The 20,705-nt window shown below is 44.3% G+C and overlaps 1 protein-coding gene across 3 annotated transcripts in view; it reads right to left on the bottom strand.

Moving 5' to 3' along the window:
• LOC118400471 (fibroblast growth factor receptor substrate 2-like) overlaps positions 1-20,705 on the bottom strand; it is a 57,618-nt gene that overhangs the window by 15,714 nt on the left and 21,199 nt on the right. The window lies entirely within an intron of this gene.

Genomic DNA, 20,705 nt, shown 5'->3' on the forward strand with positions numbered 1-20,705 from the left:
ATTCGCGTGAAACTGAAAGCGCGAACCACTGCTTTTAACCAGAGCAAGGTGACCGGAAACATGATCGAATACAAACAGTGTTGCTATTCCCTCCGCAAGGCAATCAAACAAGCTAAGTTTCAGTAGAGACAAAGTAGAGTCACAATTCAACGTTTCAGACACAAGAGGTATGTGGCAGGTTCTACAGTCAATCACGGATTACAAAAAGAAAACCAGCCCCGTCACGGACCAGGATGTATTGCTCCCAGGCAGACTAAATAACTTTTTTGGCCGCTTTGAGGACAATTCAGTGCCACTGACACGGCCCGCAACCAAAACCTGCGGACTTTCCTTCACTGCAGCCGACGTGAGGAAAACATTTAAACGTGTTAACCCTCGCAAGGCTGCCGGCCCAGACGGCATCCCCAGCCGCGTCCTCAGGGCATGCGAAGACCAGCTGGCTGGTGTGTTTACGGACATATTCAATCAATCCTTATCCCAGTCTGCTGTTCCCACATGCTTCAAGAGGGCAAACATTGTCCCTGTTCCCAAGAAAGCTAAGGTAACTGAGCTAAAAGACTACCGCCCCGTAGCACTCACTTCCGTCATCATGAAGTGCTTTGAGAGACTAGTCAAGGATCATATCACCTCCACCCTACCTGACACCCTAGACCCACTCCAATTTGCTTACCGCCCAAATAGGTCCACAGACGATGCAATCTCAACCACACTGCACACTGCCCTAACCCATCTGAGGAATACCTATGTGAGAATGCTGTTCATCGACTACAGCTCAGCATTTAACACCATAGTACCCTCCAAACTCGTCATCAAGCTCACCCTGCCGTGTGCAACTGGGTACTGGACTTCCTGACGGGCCACCCCCAGATGGTGAGGGTAGGTAACAAAACCTCCACCCCGCTTATCCTCAACACTGGGGCTCCACAAGGGTGCGTTCTGAGCCCTCTCCTGTACTCCCTGTTCACCCACCACCGCGTGGCCATGCACGCCTCCAACTCAATCATCAAGTTTGCGGACGACACTACAGTGGTAGGCTTGATTACCAACAAAAACGAGACAGCCTACAGGGAGGAGGTGAGGGCACCTCGGAGTGTGGTGTCAGGAAAATAACCTCACACTCAACGTCAACAAAAGAAAGGACATGCTTGTGGACTTCAGGAAACAGCAGAGGGAGCAACCCCCTATCCACATAGATGGGACAGTAGTGGAGAGGGTAGTAAGTTTTAAGTTCCTCTGCGTACACATCACGGACAAACCAAATTGGTCCACCGAATTGGTCCACCGAATTGGTCCACCGAAACCGAATTGGTCCACCAACACAGACAGCGTCGTGAAGAAGGTCCAGCAGCACCTCTTCAACCTCAGGAGGCTGAAGAAATTCGTACCGCCTGGTACGGCAACGGCTCCGCCCACAACCGTAAGGCTCTCCAGAGGGTAGTGAGGTCTGCACAACGCATCACCGGGGGCAAACTACCTGCCCTCCAGGACACCTACACCATCCGATGTCACAGGAAGGCCATAAAGATCATCAAGGACAACAACCACCCGAGCCACTGCCTGTTCACCCCGCTATCATCCAGAAGGCGAGGTCAGTACAGGTGCATCAAAGCAGGGACCGAGAGACTGAAAAACAGCTTCTATCTCAAGGCCATCAGACTGTTAAACAACCACCACTAACATTGAGTGGCTGCTGCCAACACACTGACTCAACTCCTGCCACTTTAAAAATGGTAATTGATGGGAAATTATGTCAAATATATCACTAGCCACTTTAAACAATGCTACTTAATATAATGTTTACATACCCTACATTACTCATCTCATATGTATATACTGTACTCGATACCATCTACTGCATCTTACTTATGCCCTTCTGTAACATCACTCATTCATATATCTTTATGTACATATTCTTTATCCCTTTACACTTGTGTGTGTATAAGGTAGTAGTTTTGGAATTGTTAGGTTAGATTACTTGTTGGTTATCACTGCATTGTCGGAACTAGAAGCACAAGCATTTCGCTACACTCGCATTAACATCTGCTAACCACGTGTATGTGACAAATACATTTGATTTGAACTTGCAAAAGCACATTTTATTGATGAATCAATATTAATAATGATGATAAATCCAACCTTCACCGTAAGGATGGTGCCAAGTTTCCCCCATACGTGACGTTTGGCATTCAGGCCAAATAGTTCAATGTTGGTTTCATCAGACCAGAGAATCTTGTTTCTCATGATCTGAGAGTCCTTTACGTGCCTTTTGTCAAACTCCAAGCGGGCTCTCATGTGCCTTTTACTGAGGAGTGGCTTCCATCTGGCTACTCTATCATAAAGGCCTGATTGGTAGAGTGCTGCAGAGATGGTTGTCCTTCTGGAAGGTTCTCCCAACTTCAGAGAGGAACTCCGGAGCTCTGTCAGTGACCATCGGGTTCTTGGTCACCTCCGTGACCCCGATTTCTCCCCCGATTTCTCAGTTTGGACGGGCGGCAAGCTCTAGGAGAGTGTTGGTGGTTCCAAAATTCTTCCATTTAAGAATGATGGAGGCCACTGTGTTATTGGGGACCTACAATGCTGCAGAATTGTTTTGGTACCCTTCCCCAGATCTGTGCCTCAACATCCTGTCTCAGAGCTCTACGGACAATTCCATCGACCTCATGGCTTGATTTTTGCTCTGACATACACTGTCAACTGTGGGACCTTATATAGACAGGAGTGTGCCTTTCCAAATCATGTCCAATCAATTGAATTCACCAAAGGTGGACTCCAGTCAAGTTGTCGAAACAGCTCAAGGATGATCAATGGAAACAGGACGCACCTGAGCTCAATTTCGAGTCTCATAGCAAAGGCTGAATACCTACGTAAATAAGGTATTTCAGTTTTGTTTTTTAAGTAAATTTTCACACGTAAAAATTAACCCCGTTTTCGCTTTGTCATTAAATACTTTCCGAATGCACTTTACACACACACGCACGCACACACACACACACACACACACAGACAGCACAAACCCGCATACATGCACACATGTATACCGACACAAATTGACACAGAATTATTGATCCTTATACAACAGGTGGATGCTGATTGGTTAAAACCGTATTCCAGCCGGTGTTGTCACACCCTGAGCCCTCGGTTCTCTATGGTGTTTAGGGCAGAGCGTTACGATGGGGGTGTTTAGTCATTGATTTTCTATGTGGCTGGGTTGTATGTTTCCCAATTAGAGGCAGCTGGTAATCGTTGCCTCAAATTGGGGATCATATTTAGGAAGCCCTTTCTCCCAGCTGCTTTGTGGGATATTTTTTTTGAGTGAGTGCATGTAGCACTACGTTTGTTCACGGTCGGTGTTAGTTTATTGTTTTGTTTAGAAGATTCACTTAAATAAATTATGTGGAACTCAAATCACACTGCGCCTTGGCCCATCTTTCCTCACGATTGTGACAGAATATCCCACCAACGCTGGACCAAGCAGCATGTTATGGAGGTTAAGGAGTTTTTGCATTGCTTGCTGTTTGGGGTTTTAGGCTGGGTTTCTGTACAGCACTTTGAGATATCAGCTGATGTACGAAGGGCTATATAAATACATTTGATTTGATTTGATTTGAAATCATGTCCAGATGTGAGACCCTTCCTTGGAAGGAGACACCAAGGAAGGTGGAAGGGCAGCGACGACGCCGGAGACCGTGGCCTCAGAAACCCCAAGATTGTTTTTTTTTCATCTGCGCCGGTGCCCAGGCCAGGCACAGTGTCCAGTCCCGCTCCCGGGCAGGAGCCTTCCTCTGCGCCAGTGCCCAGTCCAGCTCCAAGGCCGGAGCCTTCCTCGGCGCCGGTGTCCAGTCCAGGCACGGTGTCCTGGAGCCTTCCTCTGCACCGGTGCCCAGTCCAGCTCCAAGGCCTGAGCCTTCCTCTGCGCCGGGGCCCAGTCCAGGCACGGCGTCCAACCCAGCTCCATGGCCAGATCTGTGGTCAGGGCGGGGGCTACGACCCGCACCGGAGCCACCACCGACACTAGTCACTCCACCACCCTCCCCATTTGGTTTCAGGTTTTGAGTCCTCACCTTTGGGGGGGGGGGGGGCTGCGCCTTGGCCCGTCTTTCCTTACGATCGCGACAGGTGTCTATTTCACAATTTGTAAGTCGCTCTGGATAAGAGCGTCTGCTAAATGACTTAAATGTAAATTTAAATGTAAGTTACCACCAACTAAATCTATGATGCTGAAATGCCTATTTACTCTGTTCCATCTGACTGCGCAATCCACTGTCTCATCAACCCTGCCAGAAAATGTATAAATTTGATCTCCACTATAAAAAGCATCTAGACCTTATCTCCCATTTCTTTTGGACTAACATTTGGTTTTCAACAGCGAGAGAATTGTATAAACCTTGCTGTCTGTCTCTCTGACCTTTTCAATATTGAATTGCGATCTCCACCGTTCAATATAAAGTGAATGTGTCTGAATGAGACAGCACATTGAGCTGGTTGTCATAGCCACATACAAAACTTTAAAACATTTCACTGGCTAAATCGATACTTTGTTGTGAAATCAACTGAATTGATAGTTAAGGGCTTGTAAGTAAGCAGGTCTACACCTGTTGGTCTACACCTGTTGTATTCGACGCAAGCGACAAATAAAATTAGAGGGAGAGGTTGTTGTTTAGATTTGATTTGAGCTATCTCCGCTGTGGTGGATAACCAGAAGCCATGGATTACAGGCAACATCTGCACTGAGCTAAAGGCTAGAGCTGCCAATTCAAGGAGGGGGACTCTAACCTGGAAGCTTATAAGAAATCCCGCTATGCCCTCCGGCGAACCATCCAACAGGCAAAGTGTCAATACAGGACTAAGATCGAATTGTACTACACCAGCTCCGACGCTCGTCAGATGGGGCAGGGCTTGCAAACTATTACAGACTACAAAGGGAAGTACAGCCGAGAGTTGCCCAGTGACACAAGCCCACCAGATGAGCTAAACTATTTCTATGCTCGCTTCGAGGCAAATAACACTGAAACATGCATGAGAGCACCAGCTGTTCCAGACGACTGTGTGATCACGCTCTCCACAGCCGATGTGAGTAAGACCTTTAAACAGGTTAACATTTCCAAGGCCGTAGGGCCAGACGGATTACCAGGACGTGTACTGTGAGCATGCGCTGACCAACTGGTAAATGTCTTCACTAACATTTCAACCTCTCCCTGTCCGGGTCTGAAATACCAACAGGTTTTAAGCAGACCACCATAGTCCCTGTGCCCAAGAACACTAAGGTAACCTGCCAAAATGACTACCGACCCGTAGCACTCACGTCTGTAGCCATGAAGTGCTATGAAAGGCTGGTCATTGCTCACACCAACACCAGAATCCCAGAGACCCTAGACCCACTCCAATTTGCACACGGCCCAAACAGATCCAGAGATGATGCAATCTCTATTGCACTCCACACTGCCCTTTCCCACCTGGATAAAAGGAACACCTATGTAAGAATACTATTCATTGACTACAGCTCAGTGTCCAACACCATAGTGCCCTCAAAGCTCATCAATAAGCTAAGGACCCTGGGACTTAACACCTCCCTCTGCAACTGGATCCTGGACTTCTTGACGGGCCATCCAAGGTGGTAAGGGTAGATAATAACACATCCGCCTTGCTGATCCTCAACACAGGGCCCCCCCAGGGGTGAGTGCTCAGTCCCCTCCTGTACTCCCTGTTCCCTCATGACTGCACGACCAGACATGACTCCAAAACCATCATTAAGTTTGCCGATGACACAACAATGGTAGGCCTGATCGCCGACAACGACGAGACAGCCTATAGGGAGGTAATAAGAGACCTGGCCGGATGGTGCCAGGACAACAACCTTTCCCTCAATGGGATCAAGACAAAGGAGATGATTGTGGACTACAGGAAAATGAGGACCGAGCACACCCTCATTCTCATTGACGGAGCTGTAGTGGAGCAGATTGAGAGGTTCAAGTTCCTTGGTGTTTACATCACCAACAAACTAACATGGTCCAAGCACACAGAGACAGTCGTGAAGAGGGCACGACAAAACATATTCCTTCTCAGGAGACAGAAAAGATTTGGCATGGGTCCTCAGATCTTCAAAAAGTTATACAGCTGCACCATCAAGAGCATCCTGACTGGTTGCATCAGTGCCTGGTATGGCAACTGCTCGGCCTATGACCGCAAGGCACTACAGAGGGTAGTGTGTACGGCCCAGTACATCACTGGGGTCAAGCTGTACTCTCTACTACCGCACGGCAAGTGGTACCGGAGCGTCCAAGTCTAGGTCCAAGAGGCTTCTTAACAGCTTCTACCCCCAAACCATAAGACTCCTAAACATCTAATCAAATGGCTACCCAGACTATTTGCATTGCCCACCCCACCCCCTCTTTTACACCGCTGCTACTCTCTGTTATTATCTATGAATTGTCACTTTAATAACTCTACCTACATGTACATATTACCTCAATTACCTCGACTAACCGGTGCCCCCGCACCTTGACTCTGTACCAGTACCCCTGTATATAGTCTCGCTATTGTTATTTTACTGCTGCTCTTTAACTACTAGTTACTTTTATTTCTTATTCATATTTTTTAAACTGTTGGTTAGGGGGTTGGTTAGGTGGTTGTAAGTAAACATTTGTAAGGTTGTTGTTACCTGTTGTATTCAGTGCATGTGACTAATAAAATTGTATTTTAACATTGTATGGTTTCATTTATTAAAATCAGCTCAAAGGAATGTCATGGATTGTCTTTCTTTTGTCTGAACGTTGTCCTGACAAGAGAGCACATTTTCTCTGCCAGGCAAAACCGTGCATCATTAACTCATTTTTATGGATTTATCCAATTAAATCCAACTAGGAAACAGCTACTTCGCTGTTATTCTGGCTGCACTTTTTGACGTAACTGTAAGTTAGCCGTAGTTGGCTAGCTAGCAAGCAAGAGATGAGAACGTTGCCAGCCAGTATTTCAATGGAACATCTAGAACAGATTCAGAACAAAAAGACTGAACGACTCTAGCAGCCCTAGATTTGTGATGGGACTATATCTTGTAGAAGGATGAAACAGTATGAATAAATTCATCAAAACAACAATGTTAATGAATATGTTGGTAACCCATTGTATAAAAGTGATAATGCCCTCGAAGCCGGTGTTTGGAAAGGGATACCTAGTCAGTTGAACAACTGAATGCATTCAACTTAAATGTGTCTTCCGCATTTAACCCAACTCCCTCTAAATCAGAGCATATATTGGCATGGCTTGCCGGCCCTCGACGAACACCAATATACTCCAAACAGCGGCTTCGAGGGCATTATAACTTAATTATGCCTACACCCTTAAAAAATGACCCACGGGCTTAGTAAATATTGCAAAAGAAAATCTATAATTTTTAATTAAAATAAAAGGTTTTTGGTTTTACTTACATTTTAGAATATAATACTTAATGCATATGTGTTGAAAAAGAACAAATATCTCTAAGTAACAACCAACAACTTAAAAATACGATATTCAAAGTATATCATATATTATGTTGGACTCACAAGCTAAATCTAGTTCCGAATGTCAGTCGTGCTTGGAACATTTCAAATGACTTTGTCTTGATCTTTCCCCTCTGGAATGGCCATGCGGCAAATCTGTTGTTCTGCCCCTGAACAGGCAGTTAACCCAATGTTCCTAGGCCGTCATTGAAAATAAGAATTTGTTCTTAACTGACTTGCCTAGTAAAATAAAGGTAAGCCTTTAGCTATCTATATTGCCAGAGCATATTATATTTGCACATTGATAAGCTAGCTAGTTAACGGCCGTGATGTCTGTATAGTTAGCTATTGGTGGGCATGCTACTAGCGAACGTAAACTCACTCACTTTTGTACATTGCCTTGGTCTGTACAATTGACCTTATTTTAGCGCCCCAAAAACATAATACTGCCAGATCAGCTGTAATATCAATACCATTGTAAAGCACACTTTCTCCCCATTCCAACAAAATAAATGACATGACCTAAACGCTGCCAGTTTCTGCATGATTCAAGAAGGCAATGAGCCCCATTAGTTTTTTTTTAATGTTGGGGAAGCTAAACTAAAGCGTGATAGTGAGAAGGAGAGATGTTGTGTGGGGGGAAATTGCTCGATCTGTCCAACCTATCACCTTATCGCCTCTAAAATGTAAATAAAACACTATAAAGAGTTTATATAATGTATGGTTACATACCTATTTGAAGGTTTGTGTCGAATTTGAATCGGGTTTTTAGGACGGTGCTAAAGTGATCTTCAGAAGTAAATCGTTTTTTTTGAGTCGTGATCGCTTGCAGTGGCGACGCAAAATATGACCCCAGTCACTGTCCATTTCTTGTTTTTAAACGATGAGAGAAGTGCTACACCTGGTGGAGAGAGATTGTAAGACAGAAATACTTTTACACCTGCATTGTTTGCTGTTTGGGGTTTTAGGCTGGGTTTCTGTACAGCACTTTGAGATATCAGCTGATGTACGAAGGGCTATATAAATAAATTTGATTTGATTTGAAATAGTAGCTTTATGCGTGCTGTACGTTATGGCATGACACGTCATGATGTAACGGATGGTCCGTTTTTTCAACTTTTCTCTAATACTATAGAGCCATTACCATTTCGATCAATGCTTGAATAGAAACGTAGTTCATACCCCAGATTTTGAAGTCAACACAGTCGCTACAGTCCCATTAGTTCTCTTTGCAGCCTCATTTGAATATCGCGGTTGCGCACATTTGTATGGAATGGGGTGAGTTTTCATTAGTAAGTTAGCAGTGCATTTAATCACCTTCGCGCTGTTTCTAACCTTTGTCATTTTTGTGTACGTTTATATTAACCGAAATAGCTTTGTAACATATTACCTACCTAGCTTTCCAAAAAATGCATCGTCAGCAAACATGACAGTGGAACTGAACACATGCGCCCCTGCAATTTAAGGTTTGCATGCTAGGCAAGCTAGCCAGGCAGAGACATGAACGAACAATACGTAGCTAGCTATCTATCTACACCTAGCTATCTATCTACACCTATCTATCTAGCTCCACCTAGCTATCTAGCTACACCTAGCTATCTAGCTACACCTAGCTATGCCTGTCCTTGCAGAAACCTTGTTGTTCATGTATTCACAACATGTTCAAGGCAGCACTGCAAACGTTGACCTTGTGCACTATCTAGTTTAATCTAACAGCCAAACTAGCTAAATGAAATAACTGGGCTGGCTAGTAAGATAGATAACAAGCAGCTCTTCCAAGTCAGCTAGGATTGCGATGTTTCTGCTAGCTATCTAAAGCTGAAGTCAAGTTTTATTTTCCTGACATTGTCATAGATTTTAATACAACTCCTCTTCTTTAGGTAATGTTATAGGTATTCAGACGTTCCTGAGTACTGAACAGACCATATTTTCCAGAATACATTGACAAGGTATGTAAATATATTAAAATGTCTGTGTGTTTTGATTGTAGCTCACATGAGGGCTTGTAGGGCCCTATGATTTCCGCAATGCGGAAAACTCAGACGGGGCCCAGAAATGTAAACAGAATACACGTCACCCCTCGGACAGGATACGCAGGATATTTGTATTACAGTAACCCAACATTAGTGTGAATAATAGGTATTAGATATATACTGTATTTTTAAAATCAACCAAATGGATTGAACAAGTTGGGCCACAAAAAGTTAACGGAATTTCTGAAAATAAAACAGCAAAAGTATTTTATAGGGCCCTATTAGTGTTTTACACAATGCGTTGTAACCCAGGCAGGTATTGACAATGTGTGTCTTCCTTATTTTAGAATGAGTGTCACGCCCTGACCTTAGAGATCCTTATTATTCTCTATGTTTGGTTAGGTCAGGGTGTGACTCGGATGGGAAATTCTATGTCTTCTGTTTCTTTGTTTTTGGCCCGGTGTGGTTCCCAATCAGAGGCAGCTGTCTATCGTTGTCTCTGATTGGAGATCATACTTAGGCAGCCCTTTTCCCACCATTAGGTTGTGGGATCTTGTTTTCTGTTTAGTTACTGTAGCCTGACAGAACTGTGCGACTTTGTTATTTTGTTTGGCGTCATCAATAAAGTTACCATGTATGCCTACCACGCTGCGCCCTGGTCTCCTTCTACCAATGAGAGCCATTACAATGATATAGCATATGGGATGTGTAAGTAATGTTTTAAGCTTATATATACACACAAATAATTGACTTTAATTCCATAGGGATCTACAGTTTTGCTGCATTCAAACAAACGTGACTTTTGAAGCACTATAGACTGAGAAATGGACATAATCAACCACTGCCCTGCCTCTACCCAGACTGCATCTGTCCTTCAAAACATGGGGTTTCCTTAAGGTACATTTGTCGAGGCAACTGACAAGTCAGTAAGGCCAGGAGAGCTCTTTTCTTTTAAATGTGAAATTTGCAGAGCTTGCCGTTTCTCAACAGAAAAATATTATTTTTAACACCTTGGAAACCATCTAAAGAAACACGAAACTGTCCTCTGTGTATTTGACAAGTTCGGATTTAGAACAAATGTATATGGTACCTTTGCATCTCATAGGAGTCGAAAACAGAATCCGCATTCTCTGGGCGACTTTAGAACTGGAGTTGTACAAAAACATATTGACCATTCAAATACACAAGTCCACGAAGAGCAGGAAACTTCAGAAGAACCAGAATTACAAAATGACATTGAGCAAAAAATTGGTCACCTTTTGCTCAAATTGGAAAGTATTTACAACGTGCCAAACAAGTGTGTCAATGAGGTAGTAGAGGAACTGCATTTCATATCGTGCTCTGTGTCAGGTCCTGTCATAAAATACATAGTTAATTCCTGTTTAACCTGTTAAGTCGACCCTCTACTTTTTCGAACATTCTGTTAAAAATCACGCAACATTTCAGCACCCTGCTACTCAGGCCAGGAATATAGTATATGCATATGATTAGTATGTGTGGATAGAAAACACTCAGACGTTTATAAAACTGGTTAAATCACGGCTGTGACTATAACAGAACGTGCGTTTCATCGAAAAGTGCAGGAAAATCTGATCACTGAAAATGGAAATAAATATCCATCCGCGACTTCAAGGAATTGTTCAAAGTGAACCGAATTAAATGAGGCCGAGGTTGCAGTGCCTACAGCTTCCACACGTTGTCTAGAGTCTTGTCATTTGATTCACAATTGATTCTTGGTCTAACCGAATCAAGGGAATCCGACCGGATGTTTTGGTCGAGCTCTCTCCAAGACATTTTTTCGAGACAGACACCTATAGAATTGACATCGCCTCCTGATGAATTTTATCGCGTATTAACGTGTACTAATACCTAAAGTTGCATTACAAAAGTATTTCGAAGTGTTTTGTTGGCCGATCTGCGGCCAACAAGGCAGAGTTCATCTCAGCCTATGCCTCCCTCCAGTCCCTTGACTTCTTGGCACTGACGGAAACATGGATCACCACAGATAACACTGCTACTCCTACTGCTCTCTCCTCGTCCGCCCACGTGTTCTCGCACACCCCGAGAGCTTCTGGTCAGCGGGGTGGTGGCACCGGGATCCTCATCTCTCCCAAGTGGTCTTTCTCTCTTTCTCCCTTACCCATCTGTCTATTGCCTCCTTTGAATTCCATGCTGTCACAGTTACCAGCCCTTTCAAGCTTAACATCCTTATCATTTATCGCCCTCCAGGTTCCCTCGGAGAGTTCATCAATGAGCTTGATGCCTTGATAAGCTCCTTTCCTGAGGACGGCTCACCTCTCACAGTTCTGGGCGACTTTAACCTCCCCACGTCTACCTTTGACTCATTCCTCTCTGCCTCCTTCTTTCCACTCCTCTCCTCTTTTGACCTCACCCTCTCACCTTCCCCCTACTCACAAGGCAGGCAATACGCTTGACCTCATCTTTACTAGATGCTGTTCTTCCACTAACCTCATTGCAACTCCCCTCCAAGTCTCCGACCACTACCTTGTATCCTTTTCCCTCTCGCTCTCATCCAACACTTCCCACACTGCCCCTACTCGGATGGTATCGCGCCGTCCGAACCTTCGATCTCTCTCCCCCGCTACTCTCTCCTCTTCCATCCTATCATCTCTTCCCTCTGCTCAAACTTTCTCCAACCTATCTCCTGATTCTGCCTCCTCAACCCTCCTCTCCTCCCTTTCTGCATCCTTTGACTCTCTATGTCCCCTATCCTCCAGGCCGGCTCGGTCCTCCCCACCCGCTCCGTGGCTCGACGACTCATTGCGAGCTCACAGAACAGGGCTCCGGGCAGCCGAGCGGAAATGGAGGAAAACTCGCCTCCCTGCGGACCTGGCATCCTTTCACTCCCTCCTCTCTACATTTTCCTCCTCTGTCTCTGCTGCTAAAGCCACTTTCTACCATTCTAAATTCCAAGCATCTGCCTCTAACCCTAGGAAGCTCTTTGCCACCTTCTCCTCCCTCCTGAATCCCCCCTCCTCCCTCTCTGCAGATGACTTCGTCAACCATTTTGAAAAGAAGGTCGATGACATCCGATCCTCGTTTGCTAAGTCAAACGACACCGCTGGTTCTGCTCACACTGCCCTACCCTATGCTCTGACCTCTTTCTCCCCTCTCTCTCCAGATGAAATCTCGCGTCTTGTGACGGCCGGCCGCCCAACAACCTGCCCGCTTGACCCTATCCCCTCCTCTCTTCTCCAGACCATTTCCGGAGACCTTCTCCCTTACCTCACCTCGCTCATCAACTCATCCCTGACCGCTGGCTACGTCCCTCCCGTCTTCAAGAGAGCGAGAGTTGCACCCCTTCTGAAAAAAACCTACACTCGATCCCTCCGATGTCAACAACTACAGACCAGTATCCCTTCTCTCTTTTCTCTCCAAAACTCTTGAGCGTGCCGTCCTTGGCCAGCTCTACCGCTATCTCTCTCAGAATGACCTTCTTGATCCAAATCAGTCAGGTTTCAAGACTAGTCATTCAACTGAGACTGCTCTTCTCTGTATCACGGAGGCGCTCCGCACTGCTAAAGCTAACTCTCTCTCCTCTGCTCTCATCCTTCTAGACCTATCGGCTGCCTTCGATACTGTGAACCATCAGATCCTCCTCTCCACTCTCTCCGAGTTGGGCATCTCCGGCGCGGCCCACGCTTGGATTGCGTCCTACCTGACAGGTCGCTCCTACCAGGTGGCGTGGCGAGAATCTGTCTCCTCACCACGCGCTCTCACCACTGGTGTCCCCCAGGGCTCTGTTCTAGGCCCTCTCTTATTCTCGCTATACACCAAGTCACTTGGCTCTGTCATAACCTCACATGGTCGCTCCTATCATTGCTATGCAGACGACACACAATTAATCTTCTCCTTTCCCCCTTCTGATGACCAGGTGGCGAATCGCATCTCTGCATGTCTGGCAGACATATCAGTGTGGATGACGGATCACCACCTCAAGCTGAACCTCAGCAAGACGGCGCTCCTCTTCCTCCCGGGGAAGGACTGCCCGTTCCATGATCTCGCCATCACGGTTGACAACTCCATTGTGTCCTCCTCCCAGAGCGCTAAGAACCTTGGCGTGATCCTGGACAACACCCTGACGTTCTCAACTAACATCAAGGAGGTGTCCCGTTCCTGTAGGTTCATGCTCTACAACATCCGCAGAGTACGACCCTGCCTCACACAGGAAGCGGCACAGGTCCTAATCCAGGCACTTGTCATCTCCCGTCTTGATTACTGCAACTCGCTGTTGGCTGGGCTCCCTGCCTGTGCCATTAAACCCCTACAACTCATCCAGAACGCCGCAGCCCGTCTGGTGTTCAACCTTCCCAAGTTCTCTCACGTCACCCCGCTCCTCCGCTCTCTCCACTGGCTTCCAGTTGAAGCTCGCATCCGCTACAAGACCATGGTGCTCGCCTACGGAGCTGTGAGGGGAACGGCACCTCAGTACCTCCAGGCTCTGATCAGGCCCTACACCCAAACAAGGGCACTGCGTTCATCCACCTCTGGCCTGCTCGCCTCCCTACCACTGAGGAAGTACAGTTCCCGCTCAGCCCAGTCAAAACTGTTCGCTGCTCTGGCCCCCCAATGGTGGAACAAACTCCCTCACGACGCCAGGACAGCGGAGTCAATCACCACCTTCCGGAGACACCTGAAACCCCACCTCTTCAAGGAATACCTAGGATAGGGTAAGTAAGGGTAAGTAATCCTTCTCACCCCCCCCCCCTTCCCCCCAACAAGATTTAGATGCAAGTGGCTGTTCCACTGGTTGTCATAGGTGTTTGCACCAATTTGTAAGTCGCTCTGGATAAGAGCGTCTGCTAAATGACTTAAATGTAAATGTAATGTAAATGTTTTGTGAAAGTTTATCGTCGACTTTTTGAATTTAAAAAAATTACGTTACGTTATGAAACGCTATTTTTTTCTGTTTATCACACAGTCTTCATAGATCGATATCTAGGCTATATATGGACCGATTTAATCGAAAAAAAGACCCAATAGTGATTATGGGACATCTAGGAGTGCCAACAAAGAAGATGGTCAAAGGTAATGAATGTTTTATATTTTATTTGTGCGGTTTGTGTAGCGACGACTATGCTAATTATTTTGTTTACATCCCCTGCGGGTCTTTTGGGGTGTTACATGCTATCAGATAATAGCTCCTCATGCTTTCGCCGAAAAGCATTTTAAAAATCTGACTTGTTGCCTGGATTCACAACGAGTGTAGCTTTAATTCAATACCCTGCATGTGTATTTTAATGAACGTTTGAGTTTTAACTAATACTATTAGCATTTAGCGTAGCGCATTTGCATTTCCAAAGCTCTAGATGGGACGCCTGCGTGCCAGGTAGGAGCAAGAGGTTAAGGAAACATGGTTGTGTTGACAATTACACAATCTCAGATTTGGTTCAAGATGTCTGTGAAACAAATCCCAAGAGCACAGTTTAGGGCCGGATGGACCCCTCGCCACACCGTACAAGAGGAAGCAGTTTTATAAGAAAAATGTTTCTGTGGTGGAGCCGGTAGAATATATACTTGATGCAAAGAAAGGAAGAAGCTTTCAGTATGTTCCTACATTCAGGAGAAAGCTTTAAAAAGTAGGCCTACGAGTTTCTCGATTACGAGTCTTTTTATGATGGCACACATTTTTAAAAAAATGACTGTATATCAGGAGATTAATTAACCCCATCTTTACTTCACTATGTTGATGACTTTGAAGTGTGCAATCCCCTTGGAACATCCCCAAAAAGCACAAAATCACAGGAGTCTATTGGGTGTTGGCAAATGTCCCATTACAGTTTAGGTCTACACTCAAGTATATTTACTTAGCTGTTCTCTGCAAGGCTGTTGATGTTAAACATATGGATATGGGAAGGTGCTAGACACTTTTAAAAGATCTTGCACAATTGTAGGAGGAAGGACATTTTATTCCTGTGCTCGGAAAGACACTGAAGGGCACTGTTTGTGTGGCAGCAGATAATCTTGGAGCCCACTCTATTGGTGGATTTGTAGAAAGTTTTAGTGCAATGCATGTCTGCAGGTTCTGTTAGGCTGAGTTATCTGAGATCCAGGTAAAATAAGTGAGAACTGGGGCATTCTAACCAAGAACAAAGCAGCAACATTCTGAACAAATACAGACAGTTTTAGAAAATCCCACCTTAATTACATTGCTATGGTGTGAAAAAGCAGTGTGCTTTAACTGAAAAACGTAAACATTTTGACGTGACTGGCTATCCACCAGATGTGCTACATTACTTTTTTGAGGGAATCCTGGAACTGGCATTGTGCTTAAAGGTTTTAATCAAGAATAAATATTTTACTCTGTTGGAACACAACAATCTTATTACACAGATCCCCCATAAGTGGAGTGATAATACTGACTGCCCACAATTAATTCCTCTTGACTTGATGAATCCAAGGAAAATAAGTATGGGAGGAAATGCTCGTGAAAACTGGTGCCTACTGTGTCTGCTTCCATTCATTATAGGAACTAAAATAGCTGTAGGTGAACTATCATGGGAAATTCTTATGGACATCAAATATATTGTTGAACTTGTGGTTTCGCCAATTCACACAGAAGAATCAATTTGGTACCTTGACAGCAAGATATCCGAGCACAGGCATAGATTCTTAGAGGTTTTTCCTCGGGATAGTCCTATCCCGAAACATAATTTCATTGAACACTACCCGCAGCTTTTTGGACTATGCACTTTGAAGCTAAACACAGCTTTTTTAAGCGGATTGTTCGACAGACCAACAGCTTTCAAAACATTTTGCTGTCTCTTGCAGTGAAGCATCAACTAATTGCTTGCGTACCATCTGCATGGCACCAATCTTGTCAAGCCTTCCCTATCTGCCACAAAGCTGTCCACTGTTGCTTTAGAAGTGTTAAAGGATGACAAAGGAAGCAGTACAATGTTATTTTCCAGATGAGACTTTTGTTCAGATGGCAAACACACTTTCCTGCAATGGTACCGACTACTCGGTTGGAATGATCTTAACCTACGGATCCACTGGATGTCTAGCAGACTTTGTTGAAATACTTCTAATGATCGTTGTTCATGGTGAATTTGCTTTTATTGCCAAGTGTCAGAATGCTTGGTATAATGAGCACCGTAGGGGGTTTGAGCTGGAATCCACACAGAAGTTTAAGGTCATTGTGTAAAAGGAATTGACAGGCATCTACCCACTAACAGCATACGGTGGTGGCCAAAAGAGAATGCTAACCCTGAAGCACCATATTTGCCTGCAATATTAGGTAACAATCTTTTACATTTACATTTACATTTAAGTCATTTAGCAGACGCTCTTATCCAGAGCGACTTACAAATTGGTGCATTCACCTTATGACATCCAGTGGAACAGCCACTTTACAATAGTGCATCTAAATCTTTTAAGGGGGGTGAAAAGGATTACTTTATCCTATCCTAGGTATTCCTTAAAGAGGTGGGGTTTCAGGTGTCTCCGGAAGGTGGTGATTGACTCCGCTGTCCTGGCGTCGTGGGGGAGTTTGTTCCACCATTGGGGGGCCAGAGCAGCGAACAGTTTTGACTGGGCTGAGCGGGAACTGTACTTCCTCAGTGGTAGGGAGGCGAGCAGGCCAGAGGTGGATGAACGCAGTGCCCTTGTTTTTTTCTTTTAAAATGGAATAGTTTTAAATGTGGTGTATTTATACATGGGTTTAAAAACAATGCATTGCTCATAGAGCTCATGCTGGATTTAGTATTTGGTATAGAATAGAAATGCTTGGTTTTACATGTTTATTATAATGAGATCTAGTAAGCAGCACTTGATATCGATTTAATGGGATACCCATGTTTGACATAAACATTTGATAACTTTTATGCATTTTCTTCTTGACAGGATCACTTTCGCTACAACAGAACAGAAATGTCTGCCAGGCTACGGGACCTATTAGAGGGCCCTGATATCCGTAAGATAACATTGCCTTCTGGAATCCCTGCTGCTATGGCTGAGCTTGGCACAATTGTGCAAGAGACATTTCAGCTTAAAAAATCATTTGTTCTACAGTACATGGACAGTGCATTTGGAGACCTGTTATTTTCTTTGCTTGATACTGAAGACCTAAAAGATGAAGATACCATCAAAGTGGTTGACCTTGACAGCCCACCTCTTATTACTTTAAATGTACAAGAACTCAATAACAGCTCCACAGAGACATCGGATGAGAGGGGCTCCCTTGGATCACGTGATACTGTGATATTGTCCTTTCCAGAAAGTACCTCTTCCCAACACTTCAGTCCGTGGCCATTTGAGTTCGAAATTCCTCAGTTTATATAAACTTCTGACCCACTGGGAATGTGATGAAAGAAATAAAAGCTTAAATAAATCATTCCCTCTACTATTATTCTGACATCTCACATTCTTAAAATAAAGTGGTGAACCTGACTGACCTAAGACAGGGAATTGTTACTAGGATTAAATGTCAGGAATTGTGAAAGCCAAGTACATTTAAACTCAGGTTAAGGTGTATGTAAACTTCCGACTTCAACTGTATATATTTTTACCTCTATTTAACTAGTCAAGTAAAGCCCTCCCCTAACACGGACGACGCTGGGCCAATTGCCCTATGGTACTCCCAATCACGGCCGGTTGTGATACAACCCGGTATCGAACCCGGGTCTATAGTGACGCCTCTAGCACTGTGATGCAGTGCCTTAGACTGCTGTGCCACTTCAATGCTGCAGAACTGTTATGGTACCCTTCCCCAGATCTGTGCTTCGACATAATCTTGTCTTGGAGCTCTACACACAATTCATTTGACCTCATGACTTGGTTTTCGCTCTGACATGCACTATCAAATCAAATTGTTCTTGTCACATGTTCCGAATACAACAGCTTCCAAATACAACCTTACTGTGAAATGCTTTCTTACAAACCCTTAACCAACAATGCAGTTCAAGAAAAAGTTAGTTTATTTAAGATTTACTAAAGTAAAAATAGTAAAATAAATAAAACAAAAATAACAAGGCTACATAAAAGGGATACCAGTCCCGAGTCAAATGTGCGGGGTTACAGGTTAGTCAAGTTATTTTGTACATGCAGGCAGGGGTAAAGTGACTATGCATAGATAAAAAACAGCGAGTAGCAGCAGTGTAAAAACAAAGTGAGGGGGGATGTCTCAATGTAAATAGTCCGGGTGGCCATTTTATTAATTGTTCAGCAGTCTTATGGCTTGTGGTTAGAAGCTGTTAAGGAGCCTTTTGTTCCTAGACTTGACACTCCGGTACTGCTTGCAGTGCGGTAGCAGAGAGAACAGTCTATGACTTGGGTGACTGGGGTCTGACAACTGTGGGACAATCCAAATCATGTCCAATCAATTGAATTTACCACAGGTAGACTCCAATCAAGTTGTAGAAACAGCTCAAGGATGATCAATGGAAACAGGATGCACCTGAGCTCAATTTTGAGTCTCATATTAAAGGGTCTGTATACTTATTTACATAAGGTATGTTTTTTTTTTAAATTATACATTTGCAAAAATATTGAAAAAACTGTTTCTGTTTCGTCATCATGGGGTATTGTGTGTAAATTGGTGAGGAAAAAGGTTTAGATTTTAGATTAAAAAAATATATTTTAGAATAAAGCAGTAATGTAACAAAATGTGGAAAAATTGAAGGGATCTGAATCCATCCCGACTGCACCATACATATCTACCTCGTACCCCTGCACACTGATCTGATACTGGTACTCCTTGTATGGGGCGGCAGGTTAGCCTAGTGGTTAGAGCAGTGGTTCTTAACCTTGTTGGAGGTACTGAACCCCACCAGTTTCATATGCGCATTCACCGAACCCTTCTTAATTGGAAAAATAAAATTGTGATTTTTTCAAATTCAAAACATAGGTATATATTTTACTGGTGCACAAAATGAACCGTGCATCAACATCACTGTGTTCAAAGAACAAAATCATCAAAATATGATTTTCAAACAAAAACATGATAATGAATATTCACTGCAAATCAGTGTGACTTCTGCTGTTGCCTTTCAGAGACCAGTTCAGAAATGTGCAGCTTCACCTTGGCAAGTGCCACTCATGTAATTTTCGCAACAAAGTCTGTTCCTTTTCTTAGTTTTTATGTCCAGCATCCTCAAAGGATTGCTCGCAAAATATGTTGTAACAAACTGTATGAAAATCTCCAGAGCTTTCTTAGCAATAACAGGGTACGTTACCATTTGTTGACACCAAAACGTTGAAAGCCTTGTTGTTCTGAAGAGTTGCTGTTGAACCTGGCTCTGCTGAATTTCAATGATTTCATTGACGTATTCATCATTGACATCTGTTGTCTCAACACTAAACGTGAACGGCTGTCTCACTCATGCTGGATATGACTCTCTTGTAGGGAAGTATCTGTCGAGAGACTTTGCAAGCTCATCTAAGTGCGTGGCAATTGCTTGCTTCAGTTCCACGGGTACAGAAATGTCTCCGATTCCAGATACATCTTCGATCTTACTTACACAGTCGTCCAGCAGGGGAACGTTTGCGAAGTTATCGTTCTCTGTTCGTCGTTTCCATAACGGTAGCTTTTTTTGAAAAGCCTTCAGGTTTTCTTCCGCTTCGATGATGTTGACTCCACCGCCCTGCATCTTTTGATTGAGATGATTGAGAGCTGCGAAGATATCAGCCATGTACGCTAAAATGAGAATGACCTCAGAATTTTTTAAGCAATCTGCATGACAATGTTGGTGCTCTTGCAAAAACAGGGCTAATTCCACACGCATGGCAAAAACACGATTCAGCACCTGTCCCCGGGATAACCACCGAACGTTGGAATGGTACAGAAGTACCTCGAATTCAGAGCCCATTTCTTTACACAGCTCACTGACGATGCGGTGCCTCAGAGCAGTAGTTGGCGCACAGTTCACGCATTCCACTACAATTTTTAATACTTCTGCCAGTTTTGGAGGCAAGGTTTTTGTTGCCAACGCATGCCTGTGCAGAATACAATGCGTAACAATGATGTGTGGTGCATCGGCTTTCACTAGCGCACCAAAACCAGACTTTCTTCCCAGCATGACTGGAGCTCCGTCCGAACAAACTGCAGAAACCATATCCCACGAAAGATTGTTGTCTTTGAAGAAGTCATCAACAAGTTTCTTCACATCGGCTGCCTTAGTTGTTGTTGTAAGAGGCTTACAAAATAAAAAAATATTCCTTTATCACATCGTCTTTCACATAGCTTGCTGTATTTGTGCGCTGGCTTAGATTGGAAACGTCTGTGGGCTCGTCG

Source organism: Oncorhynchus keta, chromosome 21 (genome assembly GCF_023373465.1).
Source record: "Oncorhynchus keta strain PuntledgeMale-10-30-2019 chromosome 21, Oket_V2, whole genome shotgun sequence".
Taxonomy (NCBI): domain Eukaryota; kingdom Metazoa; phylum Chordata; class Actinopteri; order Salmoniformes; family Salmonidae; genus Oncorhynchus; species Oncorhynchus keta.